Raw genomic sequence first — 23,585 nt, 5'->3', positions numbered from 1 at the left:
GCTAAACATTGGCCTTGTTCAACGATGTTATGCATTATTAAGCGAAAAGGTCCCCCTCATCACTGAATCTTATTCTGAGAGTAACCATTTAAAGCCAAAATGTCTTCTTTATATTTTTGTTGTTACTTGCATCTAATATGTATTTTTTACATATCTTCTTGCTTATTTACGTTAGAACGCATATTCATTGCAGTGTAGAAGCAAATTGTAATCTGTAATCTCATAACGTCTTTCATCCACACCAACATAATCACTAGTGTGTTCATTAAATGTTAAATAATCAAGAACTATGTATTTTTATAATGCATAAATCCTTAGTAGATTATTATATAGATGTGTAAGAGTGTGTAAATGATGTTTAGGGGAACTGGTTGGGGCTTTCGCTTATACTAAGAATGCATTATTATTTTTCCTATTTAAAATAATGAAACATTTGATCTTGCAACAAAAAATTTTGCTTTCCCACACGTTTTCAGAAGTGGATTAGAATCACATATGTAGGAATACCTGTAGTTATATTACTTGAGCATTTACTATGTTGGCTTTGTGCTAAACATTTCATATACGTTGTCTCTTGAAAATAAAGTACCTCAGCACAGATACCTGAGAGAATAAAGAATAGATACAAAAGAAAGGTAAAAGACTTCATTTTAAATTTTTTAGAAAATATATAACTAATTTTGGCTCTAATCCTGAGATTTAAAAAAAAAGAAAAAGTAGCTGTTCTCATTGTAAGCATGAAGGATTCCATTCCCTTGTTTTCCATTTACTCCTCCTTCATTGGAATCTGGCTTCTGTTCCATCATTTTACTAAAACTCTACTAGCCATATTCATCAACAGCCTTTTGTAGTAAACCTTATTGTATGTTACTTCTTCACTTTATTTAAAATACCTTAGACCATTTAGCTTTTTTAAATACCGTATTCTCGGGGCGCCTGGGTGGCGCAGTCGGTTAAGCGTCCGACTTCAGCCAGGTCACGATCTCGCGGTTCGTGAGTTCGAGCCCCGCGTCGGGCTCTGGGCTGATGGCTCAGAGCCTGGAGCCTGTTTCCGATTCTGTGTCTCCCTCTCTCTCTGCCCCTCCCCCATTCATGCTCTGTCTCTCTCTGTCCCCCCCAAAATAAATAAACGTTGGAAAAAAAAAAAAAACCTCTTAAATTAAATAAATAAATAAATAAATAAATAAATACCGTATTCTCAAATGCACATCCCAAAGCTAGATGTCTTGCCTGATCTGTAGACCCTGTATTTAACTATAAACTGAACATCAGTATCACAACTTAGATGTCTTACAGACAAGCCTATGATTCAATTATGCAAAACTGAATTCATCACATCTCCTTCACCCAAAATCTGCTTTTACTCCTGTGTCTCCCATTTTAATAAATGGCTTCATGATTACCTCCATTTCTAGAGCCAGAAATAAGGTATGATCCATGGCTTTTCCCTCTCCTTTATCTCTTTCAGCCAATCAGTCATCAAATCCTATTGATTCTCTCTCTTCAGTAGCTCTTAAGCCCATCATATTTCCACCCTCCTGCTATCGTCTTAGTTCTGAATCTTACAGTCTTTTGACTGTTTTATGGAGTTATTTCCTATTTGGCCACCCAGATGGTCAACTAAATATTAAAATAAACTGCTTATTTTTCTGAATTGACCAAATACGTATGCTAGCATAGATAAAAGAAAACACCGGACATAGCTGTCAGACCATGCATATTATGGGACTGGTGCAGCAAGACTGTGGGGAGGAGCCAGTGAGAATACCACTAAAGAACATGTGGGATCAGTTGCAGGTGGGTTATGGCAGGCTCCTAAATTTGATTACCGCGAGTCATACAGGAAATTCCAAGGACTGAAGTAAAACCAAGAACCAAAGATCAGTGACTTTTTAAACCAACCAAGGTAACCTACACACAGAACCCGGGAAGCAGCAGTGGAGAGATATGTAGGATTCTGCAGAATATCCCATTTCTTATCCAGGCCATTTTTAGCAGACTAGGTGCATACTTGCTGGTTCTTAAACAATGACATATTAAAAGATGTCGTGCAGCAACGTTCTTGAGATACGTGGTCTCAAGCCCTATATGTGTATATAGAAGTTAGGAAGCCACTACCCTCCACTGTATATAAAAGTAGGAAATTATTGGATTGAGCCATACATAAATCAATTATCAGTAGAAGGTAATAACAGAGCTAGTTATTTGGGGAAAAGGTAAATTACAGGTGTAATTTTATGTCTTCTGTATTTCCTCTAATCCAACTTCATTTTAGGATCTCTTAAGGCAAAGACTTTGCCTGTATCTGTCTCTGCTTATAATATCTGCTTAGGTTACATCAGTCATCCCCACAGTATAAGTTTGCTTACTTTGAAACAGTATTCTGTATAATTCTTGCCGCTTGACATTATATTAGAAAAAGTGTTGACATGATATGTTAGTCTTTGGAAAGGACAGTAAACACTTGTAAAAATAATTCGTTGCAGGTAAATAAGGTAGTTAGCAAAGGTTGCCATTTTAAAGTAAATACATGGAACTTGGATATTCTAAAAGGCTCTCCTAACTTTCCTCAGACATAGATTGAAATAGTATTTTGTTTTCCGATCAACATCAATTTCTTGCAAATAAGTGTCAGGCTCTGAGTTAAAAAACTACTTTCTTTTGATTTTATTTTTTACAAAAATTTGAGTGAAAGTAAATAAAATTTTTGTTGTCTAAATATTATAGATCTCTGAGTAAAACTTTGAGATTATCATATTCCTTGCATAGTTGATGAATAAAAACACTGTACAAAGTAGAATTTGAAGATTGCATTGATTTTTCCAATTTTAAGTGATTTAACCTGTTGCAGGCAAAATAAACATGGGGATTTGCAATTCCTGTTTGGCTCTTCATTTTGAAGTGCTAAATAGTTTTATTTCTTTGTTCTGTCTATAGTCCCTAACTGATTTCATGAGTTCCACTGTCTCAGAGGCAACTCTGAATTCTCTTTCTGAAGATGAAGAGTTATGGAACAGATTATATGAAATACTGTATAGTTCAGATTAATTAATGATGATTATAATAGACATTAGTTAATAAATCCATTCTAATTGTAATTACTTATAATAGTGAATTAGAAAAAGACTTTATGTTAGTGGATCAGTGAGAGAAAAGGAGGGTCTGTAAGTTTGCTGGAGAATGGGTATGCGGTAATAGAGGATAGGGTTTATAAGCAATATCACCTAAATCGCTTGTCCATGGACATTTTTCACATATCTCTAAGACAAGATTTTTTTTCTGATACGATTTCCCATGTCCAAATGGTTCAGTGCTGACAGACTCTCTCAATACTTCCTCCAGATTACATGGGAAAACATCACAAGGAGCGGCTTGTTAGCCCTACCTAATGATCTGATTTTCTGTGAACTAAAAAAAAGTCTGTCTGCACAAACAAGGTGTTTGTGTCAGGACCTAAAAAATGAAGGTCCTGAATTGATCGATATGTACCTGGCTGATAATGCTATATATATACCACATCAGTTTCTAGTGTTCTATTGTTTCCAGTAAACAATACTCACATTTTTATCACGTTTTTATAGTTTGCAAAGTGATTTCACATACAGTACCACATTGGGCCCTAAAGAAAATACAATGAGATGAGTAGGGTGGATTTTTGCCAATGTATACAGATGAAACACCTAGATATCTGGAATGTGGCCATAAAATACCATGACCACTTTAAATTTCCCTTCAGGTAAGGAGTGCAGGAGAAATAGAAGTTGACTGAGCATCTCAACCACAAGCAGCCATCGCTGAACACCAAGAGATTATTCCACAGAGCAAAGAAATCTGCTCTTTTAGTTGTCTCTATACAAAAGGTTCATTGGATTATTCTAGCAAGAGTTCCCAGTTCCAGGAATCTAAGTACAGGGTTTCCCCCATATGTATCCACTTCCAGACAGCTTTTTTTGATTCTTACCAAAAAGTATGAAGGGAAGAAGGTGTATTCATCTGACTAGATTATATGGAACATCAGAAATTAGGTAGGGAGATGGCAGTGGTGGGACCTCTTAAAAACCTTTTGTTTGTTTTTTATTTATTTTATTTTACTGTTTTCTTTGTATTATTTTTACTTCAAAACCCTTTGAATTCTTTTATCACCAAACTGGTCCTGGTTAAATTAAAATCCAGTGCTGAATGGTAACAAAAGAAAACAATCTCACAGACACTGTATCTGAAGAGCTCTTTTAACGTCTAAGCACAGTGGAGAAATAGCGTGAGGACTTGCCTAAAGCAATTGCATCTTCAAGGTTAAGACAAAGTCTTGGTCACTGACCCACATTAACAATAGCTGAAAAAATCAGAAGCTAAGTAATGAAGTGACAGAAAAAGAAGGAAGAACAGAGGAAAGAAGACATGAAAAAGAAAACCAGGAGAAATGAACAAAGTACAAAGTAGAACTTCTCTTATTTTTTTCTATTTTGAAAAAACATCAGAAAAATATTTAACCATAGCTGTTGTACACAGGTTTAAAATTCAAGAATTAGCTACATACTAACATAAGTTATGAGTTTAAATCCAAGATCAGTGGCACATTTTTCATTTTGCAAATTTTAATTTGGAAATCTATGAGATGTGAGGATTGACCCTGGCAAAATGATGGAGATTTTTAAAGACTAAAATGTACCTAAATCCCTAAACAGGATTGTTTTCTTTAACATATTTTTAATATCGTATCTCTAAAATTAGGATAAAAAAATCATAGTGGGACAAGATGAAAAAACGTTTCCATTTCAGGTAATGTAACACACGTGTTCTTCTGCATTCAGAAATACATTCTACTCACTGACTACATTTCATTTTCAATTTCATTGACATATGTTCAAGAAACCCAGTTTTAAGCATGTTCTTTTAGTAAAATGTCACTTTTGCACATGTATTCAATTTGCTTCCAGTTTTTCCCCCCATATGTTTTTCTTTCAGTTTAGTCACTGAGAGTCTTAAAAACTATGGAGGACTATTTTTTTCTCTGTCCCTGAGATGGGCTCTCGTCAAAACTCAAGTTATGCATCTAAAAATTCAGTTGTAAGTAAATAAACACAACATTCACTATAAATAAAATAGAACAGTTAAAAATAATAACCTGGAGTTATCTTAATCCTTTATTCTACACAAGGCATTCAGTCAGTTGTCCTCCATTCCAGGATAGAGTGATTTTGGAATATGGTGATTTTGTACCTTACAGTGTATTTTAATAAATTTTTGCTGAATTGAGTTGAAATTGATCATGTCACATAGGCTATCTACCTGAGACAGATATCTTTGGGTCACTCATGTTGTTTTGATAACAGTATCCCCAATTTCGCCTTCCCACTCCATTTTTATCACGTGCATGATAGCAAAAAAAGGGAGGATAAAATCTTTATAGAGATGGTATGGCAAAATAGACAATTATAAAACTGAAATACTTTCTAGATGGATCCCATTTACTCTAGAAGAAAATATATTGCAGTTTACCTCTACTGCAAACAATTGTCAAGTAATATTTTGACATTAGTTTTGTCACCTGTCCTAAGTCACATGGCTTGTGGCACTGTTCGAGGTAGAATGTAAAAGTTGTGATGCTCACGTTATTCCTAATTGTATTGGCTTTAGCAAGAGAAGGTGGAAAATGGTTTTCCAGGGGTCATAAACATCAGGGAGGGGATGAAGAGGGCCATCCCAATCTCTACATACTTCATGGTCAACTAAATGGTCCCAATTACCTGGATAATCCTGAAGCCTATTGTTCAAATTCTGATTGGTGTATCCATTCTGATTGGTGATTGGTTGCTATGTCCATTCTAATCAGTTCATTTACTTTTAACAGCTTTATTGAGGTAAAATGAACATATAACAAACTTCTTATTTTTAACTGTGTAATTATTTCATAAAGTTTATTTATTTTGAGAGATTGAGAGAGAGAGAGAGAGAGAGAGAGAGAGAGCACACAGGAGGGGAAGAGAGAAAGAGGGAGACAAGAGAAAATCCCAAGCAGGCTCCGCACAGTCAGTGCAGAGCCTGATGCAGGGCTCAAACCCATCAACCGTGAGATCATGACTGGAGCTGAAATCAAGAATCAGACACTTAACTGAGATGCCCAGGCACCCCTTAACTGTATAATTCTTTAAGTTTTTCCATTTGTATACAACTGTGAAACCATCACCATAGTCAAGACAATGAATACATCCATCACTCCTGAAAGTTTCCTTATACCTCTTTCTAATTCCCACCTCTTGATCACTCCTTCAGACAACTACCAGTCAGCTTTCTGTCACTATATATTAATTTGAATTTCCTAGACTATTATATAAATAATTTGTACTCTTTTTTTTCTAGCTTCTCTCAGCATATTTAGGTTGCAGTCCTTCCATATTGCAAAATGTGTCAGTGATTCATTTTTTTATATTGCTGTGTAGTAGTCCATTGTTTTAATATACTGTGGTGTTTATTCATTCACCTGTTGAAGGTAGAGCCATGCAGGTTAGACTTTAGATGCATGTACAGTTGTGATTGAGTTCTGCCTACTTTTTTAAGCCTAGTTCATCCTAATGTAAATCATATACGGAGTATTTCTGTGACAAAATATAAACACCTCAGGATTGGTAAACTATTACCCTTTTTTTCTTGAATTTAGGCTAGGTCTGTGTACTAAAACCATCGGTCATCTCTGTCAGTCAACCCTGAGGAAACAGTTTAGGAAAAATAGCTGATCTCAGAGACTTCAAGTTACTTAAAGCTTTTTCCTGAGTTTCATGGATTCTTCCCTTACTTGCTCTTTTGTTTCTATCTGTTTGAGGAAATTATCCAAAACGTAAGCATTGGTTACTTTTTAAAAATAAAGATTAGGGGCGCCGGGGTGGCTCAGTCAGTTGGGTGTATGACTTCAGCTCGGGTCATGATCTTGGGGTTCATGAGTTCTAGCCCCGTGTCGGGCTCTGTGTTGCCAGCTCTGAGCCTGGAGCCTGCTTTGGATTCTGTGTTTCCCCCTCTCTCTGCCTCTCCCCACTTTCTCTCTCTCTCTCAAAGATAAATAAACGTTAAGAAAAAATTTAAAACAATAAATAAAAATTAAAAAATAAAAATATTAATTACAGCCTTATACCTGTAAGTCAGGAGTGAAAGATCTATTTCATTAGGGGGAAAAACTTCTGTTTTATTTTATAATTTTAAGAGGTATTTTTAAAACTAAGAATAAAATTTCCTTTTGAAATTTGAAAAATCTGTTGATGTTAATCTTCTAATTGGTTGAAGGGCATAGGACTGAGACGGGGCAGATTTCTAATTTCATTGATTGGCACTGTAGGAAAATGCTCATATTTCGCAGGTATACCATTATTAATGCCCAATCCTGTAGTCCTTTTTCATGCAGAACTCCCACTGGGAGTACCACATGAGAAAGAAATGTAGGATGAGACCCGATTATTATAATTCACAAGACTAATTATGACTTTGAGTTTTCCTGGATAAGCTAATTCTTTCTGCACCCTGGGATCAGTAAGCACGAAAGTAGTCTCACAAGGATTTCGCTGCATTTAACATTACATATATTTATAAATAAATCCAAAGACATTAAATAGCCCTTCAATTCTCTGCTATTTTCTTTGTGTTGTGTTTTTTAAATGATAAGAAAAAATTAAGTAAGACAATGCCACAGGTGTAGTTTCACTAAAAAATAAAAATAACAAATAAGCTACATACCAATCATGTCTTTTTTGGCATTGACTCACTTGTTTTAAACAGACTGTTTATTTTTGTTGGCATCACTGGTGAATAAGACTAAACAGGGACATGGGGAAAGCAAGGATTAAAGAAAACTTGAAAGAAAGGAGAACCTTAGACAAATAAGAGTTGGAAGGAAAAGAGAGAAAGAGAAAGGCTGTTGTAAGATAAAAAGACTGGCAGGAGGGGCTCTGCTTAATTTTCATTTTTATTTGTGGAGGGCTTTGTGAGTGACGTAAAATGATGAGATATTCTTGAATGATTTGGAATCTGTTCTTGATTTTTTGGTGTGACAAATCTCACAAACACTGATTCCAGAGTTTTCTGTGATGCCACTATCAACAAATCCCTCCAACGGCCTTTTTTATTCAGTCACCCATTGTACATTTATCTGAGAGGGAATTTCTTTGTGTACTGAGTAATTTCCATGTTGTGAGGTTTCTTGTCTTCAGTTACCTCCAGTTTTATGCTTTAGTCAGAAAACTCACATAGCATTCAAAAAGGAAAACTCAAAGCAATATAGACTTTTGTGCCTCTTACAAAGAATTAGCGCTCTGTGCCCCTACCAATATAGCAATATATTATATAAGGTCAATACTCCTTTTCACATGCCTCTAATACAGATGCATTTTATGAGGTAGAACAGCAAACACTGAATCACTCTAGTAGAGATACACAAAACAAGTAATTATCGCTAGTTGCAGAAAAATAATTATGCAGTTGTGTGATGAAAACCAGTTTTTAACTGGGAGGAGAAATTCTACCAAAAGAGCATGTGGAAAAGCTAAATGTTGTGTTCTGGAAAATAAGCCATTCTATAAAACTTCCTAATGCAGCTGTATCATCCAGAAGAGGTACCATGCTTTTTTTTTTTTTTTTTAATAATAGCACATTGCATACTGCATGTAATGCAGTGTGCTCGTGTACAAGGCACACATAATTACTGCTATTTTCTGTTGGCTTTTCTGTCAAAATGACCATTTTCTTTATTATCAATTCATCTAATATTTTAGTAAGAATACCCTTTATTGTCACTTAATGCTTACCAGGTAGTCCTTGATTATGATTCAATAGACACCTAGGATCACTAGCCATTCTTATTTGGAGTCAGCTATTACTATCATAAATGTTATTGCATATTCTCTGTGTCCAAGATACATACAAAAGCATTTAGTATCAAAAAAAAAAAGCTAATGGGGCTTTATTTGTAATGCAGCATATTTTTCTTCACATTATATGGGACATCAACGAAATGTGTACGTTTCTACAGAAGGTACTTATCTCAAATATCTACGGTGAGTCCCCACTGCTCTGACATATACCTAGCCCCCATTGAAGCCAAGAGGATTTTGTTTCCCTAATGTTAAGCATGGCTGTTCTGGGCCCTTTAACTAAATCCACTACCATGAATGAACTTAGAGCAGAAACAGCAAGTGCAGCTACATTTAGGCTTATATCAGCATTTCCGTTTAACACATTTTAAAACTACATTTAAGTAATGTGGAGGTTATGACATGAAGTGACAAAACCCAAGCATGTGAGCTGGATGAAACTATCTTTAGCCAGGCTTCCTGGGCCAATGTAGTGAAGTATATGGGCTAAAGAAAGAGGCTCGGCTTTGCCTCTGAATTTTCAGGAGTGTGAAGGCTCTTTTTAAAGTCTTCATATTAAACATATCTTATCTATACACCATAATGGCATCTGTGGCCAGCAAACAAGCCCGTGAAGCTTGAGGAAGTTTCCATCCTAATCCTTTTGATTGCTTCTTGCTGCTTCCTCCCCCTCCCCGCACCCCACAGTTGCTTGTTGGACTCCATACATACCACTACAAAATGAAAAGAACAAGCAAACAAGACTTCCTTTGGGGCAATATCTGTGGTTGGTTTTAAGTGAAATATAACTTTTCTGAGCAAAGCTTTGAAACTGGTGTAGTAATTTGGGGCTAGGAAAGAACTGGTCAAGATAGGACCTTTAAAAATCCATTTTATAATGTGATGACCAGTGCAAATAAATGACAAATACATCTGCATTTAGCATATCTGTACACATGTATCTATATACTCTTAGAAAATGTAGAAACCTTGATGCATGTACCTAGGGCTCTGTATTCATTTTAGCTTACTTATTATTACTAATATCTTTGGGACACCTATCAATTGTAAATCTGTCGTTATCTCTTCATTTCCTAATTAGTTCTAGAGCTTGATAGTAAATGCATATGTTGGTGTGGCATATCACTTTGCCTTTAATAATAAATTATTATACACCATATTCTAAATGTTTTGCTAGACTAATATTTTCCATCGACAATTTCAACGATGCAGTAAAATCAAATATATATTCTCAAATTGTGTATATTGGGGTTTTTAATAGATCCTAAATATCACTAAATATTTTGCTCTTTTACAAGTTATTTTATTTTAAAAGGGGTAAAGTTTTCTTTTAAAACTTGGCAAAATAAACATTTGTTGCTAATCTCATCGCTTGTTTTGCTTTAAAGCATGTTAATGATTTTTCTGATTATTTAATATTAACAAGTGCTCTTTTAAAAAAGTAGATCTGCTCATTTGGGGTATTGGGTTTTAAATATAATGTTAAGATTAGTGTGATTAAGTACTTTGAATTCTTAAATAATCATTTTAACCACTTCTAACAAATTTAAGTTGAATGCTTTTAAAAGTTCTTCCAAAACCATCGTCGGTTTTATTTTGTAAAATCTGCTTCAAAAATTAGTCTACCACTGTGAATGAATTGCTTTTAATAGAGAGATTGGGGGAAAAAAAGGAAAGGGAGATTTAGGAGAAGAAAAATGTCAAGTGAATCAATATGATTAATTAAATTAAATGTGGATTTATAAAACTCATATTCATAGATTTACACAATATATTCACAGTGACATTTAAAACATGTTTTGAAAATCCCTAAATAAAGTCCCATGTACATGAAGGTATTTTCCATCTTTAAGAAATAAAAAAAAACCCTTAACAACATAATAGAATTATACAACTTTATTGCCATCTCCTATACATTTCGATAGTTTTTTGACAGAATAACCAGAACAATTTTAACATGTAAAAGTTTTAAAGAAAATTATATCCATTTTTGCTACTATCTAAGATGTTTATACCTAAGCCAATAGATAATCTTGACTACTAATGCATCACAAATAGTTTTTCTTGTTTTAAATTCACATCAAGGTCATTTTGATGTTAACCCGTTAAGTCTACCTATATGATGTTAACCCGTTAAGCTCGCTATGCTATTCTACTGGATGCCAAAATTGTTCAATTTAACAGGTCAAATATTTATGAAGAATGACTGTCAGTTTTTACAAGCTGTGAAATATGATGTGGAGGAAAGGAACTGGTTCTTAGGTTTCTGAAATTGCTTTTTAAAAATTCAGGTAATATAAAGATAAAAGTGGTACCTTAAACCTACTTGTAGAATTAACATCTATGAATGATAAAAATGACAACAGGGACATTAGCATGGCACAACAGCTAAAATAAGATTTGGAGAGAGTATTCAGGTTCAGACAGTACTTAATAGTGTGATTTGTACGCAAATCAATTTGACTTAAGAAAATGAACAGTCTTTAGGTATTAGTTCTGAGTTATAATTACTTCCATCCTCCCAAAAGTCTGTTAATGTTGGTGTGTTTCTCCCCCCGATCCTGTATGTTTCATATTAGTCTAAAATTTTTTCTTCCAGTTTTCATGAAGAGTATAGTATGTTGCTTTCACAAAAAATTCAGTCACAGCCCAAGCTATTTTAACATATGACAATTTTTTCCCTGTAAAAAAGGCTCCAAGATAAAGATTTTTACATCACAGAAAAAAATGGAGGAAAATTGAGAGAATACTTTATTTCCTGTAGTAGCTTGCTATTGATGATGAAAAACAAGGAAACAAATGTAATTGGTAAAACAAACCCCAAGGGAAGTTTCAAGTATCTCAAACAGGGGAATATTCTTAGTTGTAAATAGCTCAGTTTTATTTCTAGAACCTAAAATATGTATCTCTGCCCCCCCCCACCCCAAACTCGCTTCCAATTTCAATACTTCAGCCTTATCAGAGTAAACAAGCTATTGTTAGAATAGAAAACCCAGCTAGGTCTGAGGGCCTGCTGCCACTTCCCTCTCTTCCTAGCACAATCCAGTGCCAATAGCTTTTGGAAAAGGGAAGAAAGAAAGGTCTGCTACTGTGCTGTGTGGAAGCAAAGGGGCAGAGGGGCATCACTTCAATCTCTTGGCTCTGGTCCTTTCTCTCTCGCATCTCCAGAGAAAAGAGATGCTCTTCATTCACAAAACAAAACAAGAAAATCTCTATAATTATTTTTGGCTCAGCTCCATTGAAATGCATTCTCCTGGAAGCATCTCTGTTTTAGATTAAAACAATGCTTAGAATATTCATTCTTTGCTCTTTCTTTCTCACTCACCCTGCACGCCACCCCCAACCACCGCTCTCCCCCAGCCCACCTCATTTTTCTCTTGCTTGCTTATTTCCCAGTCTTGGTTTCTTTTGCTCTCTGTCACTACCTTTGGTTGTATTTTCTTTTTCTCAATCATACCAAACTTAGGCCTCAGAGTTTGTTAGCGTCGATACCTACAAGTGCAACCTAAGGTCTCCATGTTCAATGTCAGTTGGTCAAGACTCATAACCTCTGCCAACCAGGAAGTTTCCCCAATCCTGTGTCCATCATCATATTTTATGATGGTTGATTTGTAATCTGATGTTTCAAAGCAAAAAGTAGGTGATTTCTAACCTTTTCCTGTTCATTAAAATTGGGAATAAAATTTACTTTCTCTTTCCTCTAGCCCTCTTCAACGCACAGTCCTCAAAAGATGGATAAAATCTTCATTGTCCTTAGTAGGTGGTGGTTATTGAATTCCAGGGGTAAGGTATGGAAAATTTTTTAAATCCAAATTCCATCATTTAGTCACTGACAAAATTGAGCTCAAGAAATCAGAATGTATCTATTAATTTTTTTTTCTATCACCAACTTTACCTTTGGTTTTGTTTTCCTTAATAAGGGCAAACACTTTTACCATTTCTCTTTTTGTTAAGGGAAAAAAATTACAGCAAATGGAATATAGAATTCCTGCTTGTGTGTGCATATTAATAAAAGTTATCTGCACTATGAAACATGGGGTTCTCTTCTCTAAACAGTGGGTTCAATTGTGCCCTGATTTTTATTTATAATGACGTATTTTGTGGAATTCCAACTTCTTATACCTTTCAGTTCTTGGCGACTGTAGACAAAAGTTGCTGATTAACCTTTCATAGACAGAGGTAGATCTGATACCTACTTTGATGAGCTTTATGTGTTTTTCTATTTCTCACTTTCTCATTGGAATAATTAATTTGTGCTCATTTCAAATTCTTGGTTGTTAGCAAAGGCATCCAACCTTAGTACCTATCACCCATGGAATGTATCCTATTTAGGGGTGCCTTCTTGCTCCTTTGAACAATGAATGTTTTGTGTGGAGACTGTAATCACATATAAGTAAGAAGTAGCCTTCCTGCACTATCTTGACAAACAAAACAAAATCCTGACAGTTGCCCAGATGTGAAAGGTCTCTGGGATTTCCTATCTGCCCAATAACACTAAAGTAATCTTGTAAACATGTATTTAAAAGAGTTTGAGAATCTATTTCTAAGCCCTCACAAGAACCCTGATTACTGAACTCTATTTGGTTTACCAAATAGAGAGAAAGAAAAGAAAAAAAAAAAAAGAAAAAAAAGGAAAACCACACACACTGCAATTAATTACACTGTAAACATTTAATAAATATTCTTTCTTTCTATCCTTGCCCTTTTCAAAAGGAAAGGTGGTAATTTACATGTGCTATGCCTTTTTCTTCTCATTGTTTTATTTCTTTTCTTCCTGGCTTTCTTTAACTTGTGTAGAAAAGAGGTGGACATGTTTGAGGAGATAGAAATGTTTACCTAGTACATTTATTTTGTCATATAATAAAACAGCCTAGGCACCTTCTACTTTATCTTAGAAGCTTTGTTAAACCACTAGTTCTGGAAGCTGCATTTTAATTACAAAATATTGTAAAGGAAATACAGTACGAATACACAATCCTTGATTCTCAGCCAAATGAGAGGAAGTTTAATAGCAATGTATAGTTGCACGAATGGTTATGTTGGGGATCCATATGCATTTTCAACTCACACATTCAGGCAGTGCAATAAAGCAGGGAAAAAACAGCTGATACACAAAAGGGACCGTCTAGACAGTACCCCATCAGTCTGGCTAAATTTGGTGCTGGCATTCCCAACGGGATTGTAATATAATTGTTCTGGTGTCTGCGTTCATTCCCCCTGTCAAACACCATTCCAAATATATATCCTTCTCCCCCCAACCCTTTTCCTTCCATAAATGTGAAGCCCAAATTGTGCCATGCTAGAGAGAATGTTAGATGGCCCAACACCAAGAAAATGTTATAATTTAGCAAAATCACATTGTTCAATTTCTTAAAAAAAAAAAAAAATCCCTGTTACTTCCTAAGTCCAAACAGAATTAATTCCACTCAAATTTTGATAATTTAAATTAGAACATGGAAAAATTTACATGCAAATACAAATAACCTTGAAATATTGAGCACTTCAGATGAAAGTAAATAGACCTTTTTACTCCTTTATATTTATTAACCTTTGTTAGAAAATTTAACAGAAATCAGAGATGTGAAAGTGTAATGATGGACATGGATCATAAATTCTAATGAAGGAAAGGCTAATGAAAAAATGTTAAGCAAAAGCACTGAAAAAATGTAAATTGTGTATTTTTTCTTTCTTGGGCTTAAAAGCCATAATATTTTTTGGTCTCTAGCCATCTTTTGAAAGTTAAATTTCTGTTAATTTATATATGAATGCTTCAATTTTTTTGGCTTTTTAAAGGAGAAACCAGAAATATTGATTCAGTGACTTGTGGTAATTATCAATTAATATTTTCTAAATATTCTGGTTTAAGACATCACGAAAATGAAAAGCACTACTTACAGAGTAAAATAAGCTAAACATCCTATCATTAAAATGAATAATGCATACATTATTGATGAAAATGCTTATAATCTAAAAACTTCCACACCATTGAAATTTAGGTGGTCAGATTTATTTTCAAGAAAAATGCAGATTTTGGGATTGCCATATGAAACAATAACCAAATACACTCACTTTATTTTCTGTTCCAAAGTGTCACCTCTGGGCATTGTTTAGATATTAAAATTGACCAGGAAATGTATTTTTTTAATTTTTTTTTTAATTCCAAGAAAAATTATCTTGAGAAAGAGGCTGGGCTGTTTTGTTTTATTAATTATGGGTGTATATTTGTACTTCCTGTTTGGAGGTTAGTAATCCTTTCTCTGATCCTATAGAAAGAATTTGTCTCCCTTCTCAGCAGTTTTGAGATGCTAGGTAGACTAGGATCTCAAGTGAGTTAACAAAGTCCGCACCCTCATCAGGGACCACTCTAACTAGAGCAAATTCAAAGAAAATACTTCAGGCACTAGATCCTGGCTTTATCCAACTTTAGGAGGCTGAGAGAGTGGTACACCAACCAAGACTGGGCTAACGAGAAATGGCTGTTCCAGGAAGAAGCAAGACACAGGGCCTCAACCCGCACAAAGACAGAGCACAATTGCACAGAAAATCACCACCAAAGCAATCAGGAAATATTCAGATACATTTTACAGAGGTCTTAAAATTCTCATGTAAAAACGAATGATGAAAGATTATAGAAGTCTTAAAATTCTCACGTGGAAAAATAAGATTAAGAGATTGTGTCTTCTCATTTTTAATTTTTAAAGGTAGCGACTTCATATTTTTTTCCTTCTTTGTATGATATTTTTCTTCCGACTTTGTACATGGGTATGAGAAACAGGTCGTTTAAAAAAGACAAAATAATGATATTTGAACAGTGATTGCCTAGAACAGGGTGGTTTGCTTGTGATTGTTTTTTAATCACTTTATTTTATTTTTTTACATTATGTACAGGCGGAAAGTGAAAGAAAGGCAGGCTGTAGGCCTCTCTGAGATGAAACAGTGTGGCAAAATCTGAGTTTTATACTTGATTCTCAAACTATTGAATAATATCCTATGAGACCTCTTAGGTCTTAACTGGATTAAAATGAATATATTTGTGCTCTGGCTCTTTTCAGCTAACTAATGTGCATGTGAATTGATAGTGTGCGAGGGAGCCGGTGAGAGCAAGTGTATGTGACACAGGGAAAGGATGCGGGCTCCGGGCTGAGGGTGACTATGAAGGAGCGTGCAGGACGGTGTGGGCTGCCTCCAAGAGTGAGAGCAATGAAAATTAGCAGGCCTTGGGGTCTGGTGCATTTTGTCGAGAGCCAGAAGAGAAGCTTAGCTGGGAGATGAGGAGGGAGGGGAAGCATGGTGAAGGGAGGGAGGGGAAGGGGGTGTGGCGTGTGCGTGTGCGTGTGTGTGCGCGCGTGTGTGTTGGCTCTGAGATGTCAGTTATGGCTGAGCCTTGGGTTTTTGTTTTGTCGGTTCCTAGCGTAAATAGGCTGGAATCTCAGGTTCAGGTTGGAGTGCGTGCAAAGGCATCATCGTTCGAGTTTCTTTTTCTGGCCCTTCGCTAGGGCTGCTGCTCGGAACATCGCCGCTGCTACAGAGCAGTGGGGGGAGCAGCAAGGGATGGGGGTCTGTCTGCAGCTGCCCCTCTCACACTTGAATAAAAGAACTTTTTTTCAGGGGTAGGGAAGCTGTGAATACCTTTCCCAATAAGAGATGAGGCATATTGAAAACTATATTAAATTACCCTGATTAACAATTTAGCCACGAACAGGGGAGCTTTGGGAGATCTCTATAGGCAGGACTGGGGGCTATTCATGCCAGCAGCTAAGAGGTCGAAAGGTTTCTGAAGTTCACAGGCTCAGAGCCTTTGTTATGCTAACAGACAATCTCAAATCAGCTGCCTAGTGGAGTGTGAAATATAAATGATTCCTTGAGAACTTCCAATAAGTTGTCACTCTTGCTCTCCAAATACCGGGACAGGCTGCTAATTTCTAGCAGGCCCTTTTGCAACATCGCTAGCCCTAAATGAATGCCTTTGTAGTTCAAATAATCTTTTCAAGGGAGCTGTCCTATCATCATAGCCCAAATGCATCTTGGTTTTGACTATTAAATGAAAATCAGGGCTCAGCAGTGCTTGACTTTTCCAAGCGGTCCGATGTTTGGGAAGGGTGGCGGCAGCTCTCATGCACAACAAGTTAGCACCCACTGCAGGAGGGCCAGGGCATTAATAACAGCTCGAGGCCCCAGGAGCTACCCCAACTCTCACCCCCACTCCCTACCAGGAACAATGCTCTGGGAGAGATTTACGTGGCTTCCCTCAGGCTAGACTACCTTCCTCTTTCAACCACACCAACATCTCTCTGATTTATGGACCCTCTGTCCAAGAGGACAGCCAGCTGACCTGCGAGCATCTGACTGGTCACTTCGAAGCATCAGCTTTGGAGATGGATGTATTCATTCTTCAGGACATGCAAGGCCAAGGGGAAGAGGGCAAGGTGTGTGTGTCCAGGCTGTGCCCCTGGTATCAGATGCTTGTGGATATTATTTTATCATTTTCCCATAAGGAAGATAGGAACATGGCTTCTGATCTTGGGTGTGACCCATTGAGCATGTCCAGATGGATAGAAAGAGGTCCTGGCCCTCTGAGTCTGAATTACAAAGCTTTTTAAATGAGGAAAACCACTTCCCACTCCAAAACCAACACAAGTTGGAGGCAGTGGGAATGAGAATCTATCTGGGAAAGCATGTGCCCAAATTAAACATTCTACTAAGAAAGGACAAAGCTAATTTATACAAATAAAGAAAACACATGAAAGAGAGGACAGAAACCAAGGAAATTAGAAATCCGTCTCCATCGGTCTTGCCAAAGGAAGGAATAAAACCTTAACAGTAATAATTTAGGTCCTAAAAATGTTGATATTTCTGACTCTATGTGCTCTACTTCTTTGCTGAAATACAAAAAAGTCCATGATATCACAGAAGTCTCTGTTTTTTTTTTTTTTTTTCCCAGACAGAGCAGGTTTGATTTTTGGCAGGGAATGGGGGGGAAAAACCAAATGGGCTGTATTTCTTAATATATTCCTAAGGTAAGTTTATAAACATATAAATGTACAAAAGCAATATATTTTAATACACCCTTAGGTAACTTCATAAATCTTGATGAGGCAGCTCTACAGAAAAACCAAAAGCCTGATTCCCCTTCATCTTCTTCCTCTAACTACGATTTAAAATACTACACCAAACGTGTTTGGGGGAGTTCATTTTGATTGGTATAGAAACTGGTGTAAGTAAACACTTTTTTTTTTTTTTTTGCGTTGGGTATACCAAGACTTATCACTATATATTGATAATTAAATATAAAAAAGCGGTAGTATAACTTATACCAATTTTGAAATGACCTAGCTTACATGTTTAAATCTTATTTTTAAAAAAGCCAGGACACAAAATACAATAGGAAAGGACTCTGGGATTCAACTCAGAGAATCTGGCCGTCAGAATAGGAGAGAGTGTTTAGTAATCAGGTCATTATTTGTCTTTCAAATCCGTATTTGTTTCACTCAGTAAAACAATCTGCAAATAATATTGGCTAGAAAAATTAGTTCAGATTACTGACATTGAAGGAGTAAAAATAAAGTTTGTGGTTTCTTCTGCCAAATACCAGAATTAGATACTAATTTGTTACTGATCCCCTCACACCCTTTTCAGAGGGACTTAGGATCCTGGATATCCTTATTTCAGAGATAGCAGAATGATTGGCTTCGGATGCACTTCTAATTACACACAGAACTTCTAATTACACACAGAAAGGCAATAGCTCAAAGTTCAGTGGATCTGACACAACTTGCTTAAATTTAACTTTTCATCCCCTCTCCGTTTTAAAAATTTTTAATTAATATGAAACTATAAGCATCTACATGTTATTGACACATGCTGGATATTCAGAAAAGAAACACCTTCTCTGTGCTTCCGAATACTTATTTTACCACTTCCAAGTGTCCTCTCTCTTTCCCGTCTTTAACACATCAAAACAGGGAAGAAAGCGCTTTTGTGTTATAACTACAGAGAAAACATTTGAGAATGTGTCAATGCTGTGAATACCAGCACCAGTTTGGGGGTTGGTTTGTTTTTCCCCCTGCCGTGGTATTTCTTTTCCCTTTGCTTTTGCAGTCTTTAAACTCTGACCACTTTGAGAAAAGCAATGGTTGAAATGAAAAGTTAGGACAAATTGTGTTAAACCTGTGTGTTGCCAGAATATGAGCATGATGAAAGCAGTGTTAGGACATTACAGACCCAGAGCAGCTCTCCACACACAGAAAATTAAAATAAAAAATAAAAAGCTGGTCTTTTTTCTTTTTTTTTTACTTTCTTAAATACTTAAGACCTGAGAGAAAAGGAATCCCTATTTAAAAAAAAAAAAACAAAAAAACAAAAAACAACTTTCCAAGGTCGCCATTTCTCCAGATTGGGGGTATCTGAATACGTGTGTTTGTGTATGTGCATGTGAGAGTGTGTTTGGAGAGAAAAGAAAGAATGGGGGAGGAGGAAGGGCAGATAACTTTACTGACATATTAATTCTTTAGATAGTAGTAAATGAATGGTCCAAATAGACATTTGTTTCCCTTAATAGGTTTTGTACAGGTCTCTTACAAGCTGTGGCATATGCTTCATTTATATGTATATTTATTTAGAAGGATTGAGAATAATAGGTGTAGTTTGTCTATAGTCGCAGTTATTATTTAAAGTCCAAAGAGGTTACAACTTTTTTCTACCCCAAACACGAATACAAAGGTCTCTTGTATGTGCTTCCTTGCATTACGTTCAAGGCCAATTAAAAATAAAGGTAATATTCTAACTCTCGAGCCTTGGGAGGAGAAAGGAGGCTAAAAGGCAAAATGACTCCAAGATGGCTGCCTCTTCCTTCTTCCCCCTCCTTTCTGCCTATTTTCCACATAGAAATTAATGTAATATTTTGTTTAGAAATCACATTGTAGGTCATTTGCAAATGAGGCAGCCTCGGAGGCACCAGTATCTGCCTAGAATACTCTCACGGTGCCATCGAGGTATGGAGAGATTAAAATGCAAACATTCAAATGTATTTAGATTTGTACACAGTGGCTAGACTCACACACATACACACTTGAATGTATGAACAACACACACAGCTGCAAATGGAATAAAGGGCTGAAATCCTTCTTAATTCTTAGGACAGAGGGCAAAGGAGGGCGCCAGGCCACCTCCTTCCTCCCCAAAGTTTCGAAAATACCCTGTTCATGGTCTGGATTCGATTTTTTAAAAAAGATATATCTTTCTGATGACTCTCTCATTAGGCAGACTTCTAAAGTCTGGGGAGACAAGATTTCCATAAATTATCTCTCTAACTCATCTCATGCTGGTACAAAATGCAACGCTAAAATTGTTTTTTTTTTTTTTTACTTTTGCATTTTTTTAAAAGAGAGAATAGCAAGCTAACCAGCTTCCTCACTAACATGTTAAAGGATTAAGATCACTGGTAATTACTGCTATTAATTATAATAAATATATATTCTCAGTGATAAAATCCCACCCATAAAGCTAAACTAAAATCATGTCGAGAATAAATAAAAGTATATTTGGGGCTTTATAACAGATTTATAGCAGGTTACTCTCTAGACTGGAGTGCACTAGGCATAGAACAAAGCAAATGGTTTAGTTCCTATAGGAAATATATTAAAAAGGAAAAAAAAAGAAAAAAGCCCACAACCCTTTATCTAAAAGCCATCAGGGACAAGCACTCAATACAAGTTAACAAGCAGGAACTGATAAGATAACATTTATATGAGGTCAGAAGTCAAATGCCAGTCAAAGGCTTTTAACCTCTTGGGTCATAAACAGGAATAGTTAAAAGTGAGAGGTAGTTATTTATCGGATATTAAGGGTACCTGATCATTGCCAGAGAATCACCAATGATGAAACTAATTAGGATTTATAGAAAAAGAACTTTGTAGCTGTTCAAAGAAAATTAACCTACAAACCCATCATTCTGCAATTGGTAGAGAGAAAAACAAACAAAAAAACCCACCCTTCTTTTTGAGGGGGAAAAGAAATCTAGCAATTTAAACAGATTTAGTAACAAAATCTCTCTCAGAAACAATATTTAAAGTTAATGTATATATTGATTAATATATGGTAAATGATAGACCTTGTAAATTCTGTATTAACCATCTTAAAACAAAAAGAAGCATCACATAATTTATTTTCAATTTTTGTTCTTTTTCTTTTATTCCCTCCTTCACACCTCCTAAATTAGACAGGATATAACTCCGATTTCACAATACTTCTTGCCCTCAGAATGCCATCATTTATAAATTTAAAAATATATATGTATTCTAACAGCAATTATTTGAAAACATCAGAATATCGAAACTGCTTAATTAAAATTTTATCTTCATCTATCCAGAGAAACAGATGTCTCTTCCTTTATTTGCTGTCAGGATATTTTCCTTTGTTTTGATTTTTGTCCTTTTTGTCTTTTTTTTAGGTTCACATTCCAAACAGTTCTTGGTCTCAGAGTCCATGCTGGCTTATATTTTCAAAGCATACCCCCCCCCCTTTTTTTTCTCTTTTGCAATAAAAGAAAGCAGATCTAGATATTTCTTTCTAGAGAGAGATAGAGGGATTGTTGTTAGGCCTGCTAAGGCCCACTGTTTCTTTAAACAGAGTCCACAATACACTAGGCGAACATTGTGGATTTAAAATGCTTTTAAATATTTATCAGAAGTATTTTATCATCATATTCAAATGACACCTGGAGTGCACTCACCTTTATTGACAATCTCTGTTCTGAAAGTCCATTTGCTTCCTTAAAGCCCCCCAAGCAGAACAAGGACTACCCGTTTTCATTCAGTTAATGTTTAGTAAAAAACCAAGCAACCTTAATCAGCATGCTGATTGCATCGTCAACTAACAAATAATTTACTACTCTGAGCATTGCATTCCATTAAAAGCTCATTAAATTTTCTGTTCTCCAATGGGAGGTTTAGCTTTTGAACTGCATGCTTTTGCTTCGAATGATCATTTATTCAATTTTTGCAAAATGTTGTGTTTTTTTTTTTTTCCTAAAGTATAGGTGAGCATTTCAATACCTATAGACTACAGGCATATGGAAACACAGTTCAGGGTTTGAGAATGTTCCATTTGATTTATAGACTCTGTTTAATAAAAATTCAACATAATCTCTTGCACTTTTAGAAAATCCTGAAATCACTGAGTATATCTGTGCTTATGTGTGACCCAAACATAGCCTCAGAAATATTAATACATAATATAAAATATCAAACCCCCTTTTTAGAGCTTCGACTTTCCTTTTCCACGTATTACAGCTATTGCTATTTTTAGGATTTTTATCCTTATAAAAAGCTGTTTTCTATTGATTCAAAAAGGAGCATGACACCACAAAGATCTTACCATATTTGATGCCAAACTTAATACCTTGGGTGTGTGTGGGGTGGGGTGGGGGGGTGGCTAGTTACCCAAAGAAATCCACATTTTCCGGGGTTTACACATTTTTTACAAACTCACAATCCCCTGAATTCTTTTCATGCCCAGACTCAACTAGGAAAGAGTATATTTATTATTTTTAATTTAGGCAAATGTAGGAAAATATCGGCCCCCAAATTAACATGCATCTTTGGATTGCTAATTGTGCTCATTGCAAATTTGGGTCATTTTGCATGAGTGACTCTAATGTAGGTCTGAGATTGCCATGCAGCGCAGTGGATTCCTGATTCCCCGCGCTAATCCTGAACTCGGTGATTGTGTCAGGTGCAGTTCTGTATGCTCTAGCAGCTGGCTCATCCTCATCAATGCAAATAAGGCAACTCCTACAATCAGAGCCTTGTGAGTGTGAGGCCTGATTGCTGAGGGCAGGCTAAAGCACTACACAGACTCTCACTTTCAAATCACGCTAAGTGACAAGACAACTGCAATGTCCCTCCAGTTCAAAATCAACCTTTTGAAAACAAAACAAGAAGAGGATGGCTACAAAGAAGAGGAAAACCCCAGTGTTTGGGAAATGGACTTGTTTAGATGGGCTTTATTTAGATACAGAGGTAATCTAAAGTGCATTTCAACAAATGATTCTCTAGCTCCTATTCTGTCCGAGATACTTTGTTTTAAGGGTTGCAGAGGTGAGGGAGATACAGTCCCTGCCTTCAGAGAACCCTACCGTTTGATGGCAGAAGATCATAAAGAGGAAGATAATAACATAATTGTTATTAAGGTGCAGTCACCAAAATCTTAAATGAAAGCCGTAAAACATATTTTTACAGGAAGTTTTTAGAGATCGCATTAAGGCATGGATGTCAAGAGCAAGACTTTTAGAAGCTTCGGGTTCAAATCCCAGCTTTGCCACATACTTGATCAAGTTATGTCACCTTTCCACAGCCTTAATGTCATCCTCTGCAAAGTGATGGTGACAGAAGGACCTACCTTCCAGGTGTCTTAGAAGAAGGAACTGCATAACATGCTTGCCACAGTGCTTGGCACATAGTAAGTGCTCAGTAATGTCAGCTGCAATTATTATTTCCTCCCTGGCATACAAAGAAGGCGGGGGGGGGGTGTCCAAAAATAATAATGTGCCACAGTTTGAAAAGCATTTGTTTGATCTGTCTCTAAATTCCCATTTTTCATGTGGCGCTAACCCTGCAGAAGTGAAAATACTGTAAATGTGAAAAAGCCCTGCATCTCTCAGTGGTGTCTGGACAACCCTGGCAACTCAGAACATGAAGGAGAGAACAAGAAATCCCTGTGCTTTTCCTTTTC

General features: G+C 36.1%; 1 long non-coding RNA gene across 1 annotated transcript in view; it reads right to left on the bottom strand.

Moving 5' to 3' along the window:
- Window positions 1-21,751, bottom strand: part of LOC122490874 — a 39,914-nt gene extending 18,163 nt beyond the window's left edge. Inside the window, exon 1 of the long non-coding RNA XR_006299268.1 lies at window positions 21,586-21,751. This is a non-coding gene — a long non-coding RNA (uncharacterized LOC122490874). The remainder of the gene's footprint in view (window positions 1-21,585) is intronic.
- Window positions 21,752-23,585: the final 1,834 nt, after the last annotated feature.

This window comes from Prionailurus bengalensis, chromosome A1 (genome assembly GCF_016509475.1).
Source record: "Prionailurus bengalensis isolate Pbe53 chromosome A1, Fcat_Pben_1.1_paternal_pri, whole genome shotgun sequence".
Taxonomy (NCBI): domain Eukaryota; kingdom Metazoa; phylum Chordata; class Mammalia; order Carnivora; family Felidae; genus Prionailurus; species Prionailurus bengalensis.
This window is presented reverse-complemented; position numbering and strand designations above follow the sequence as displayed.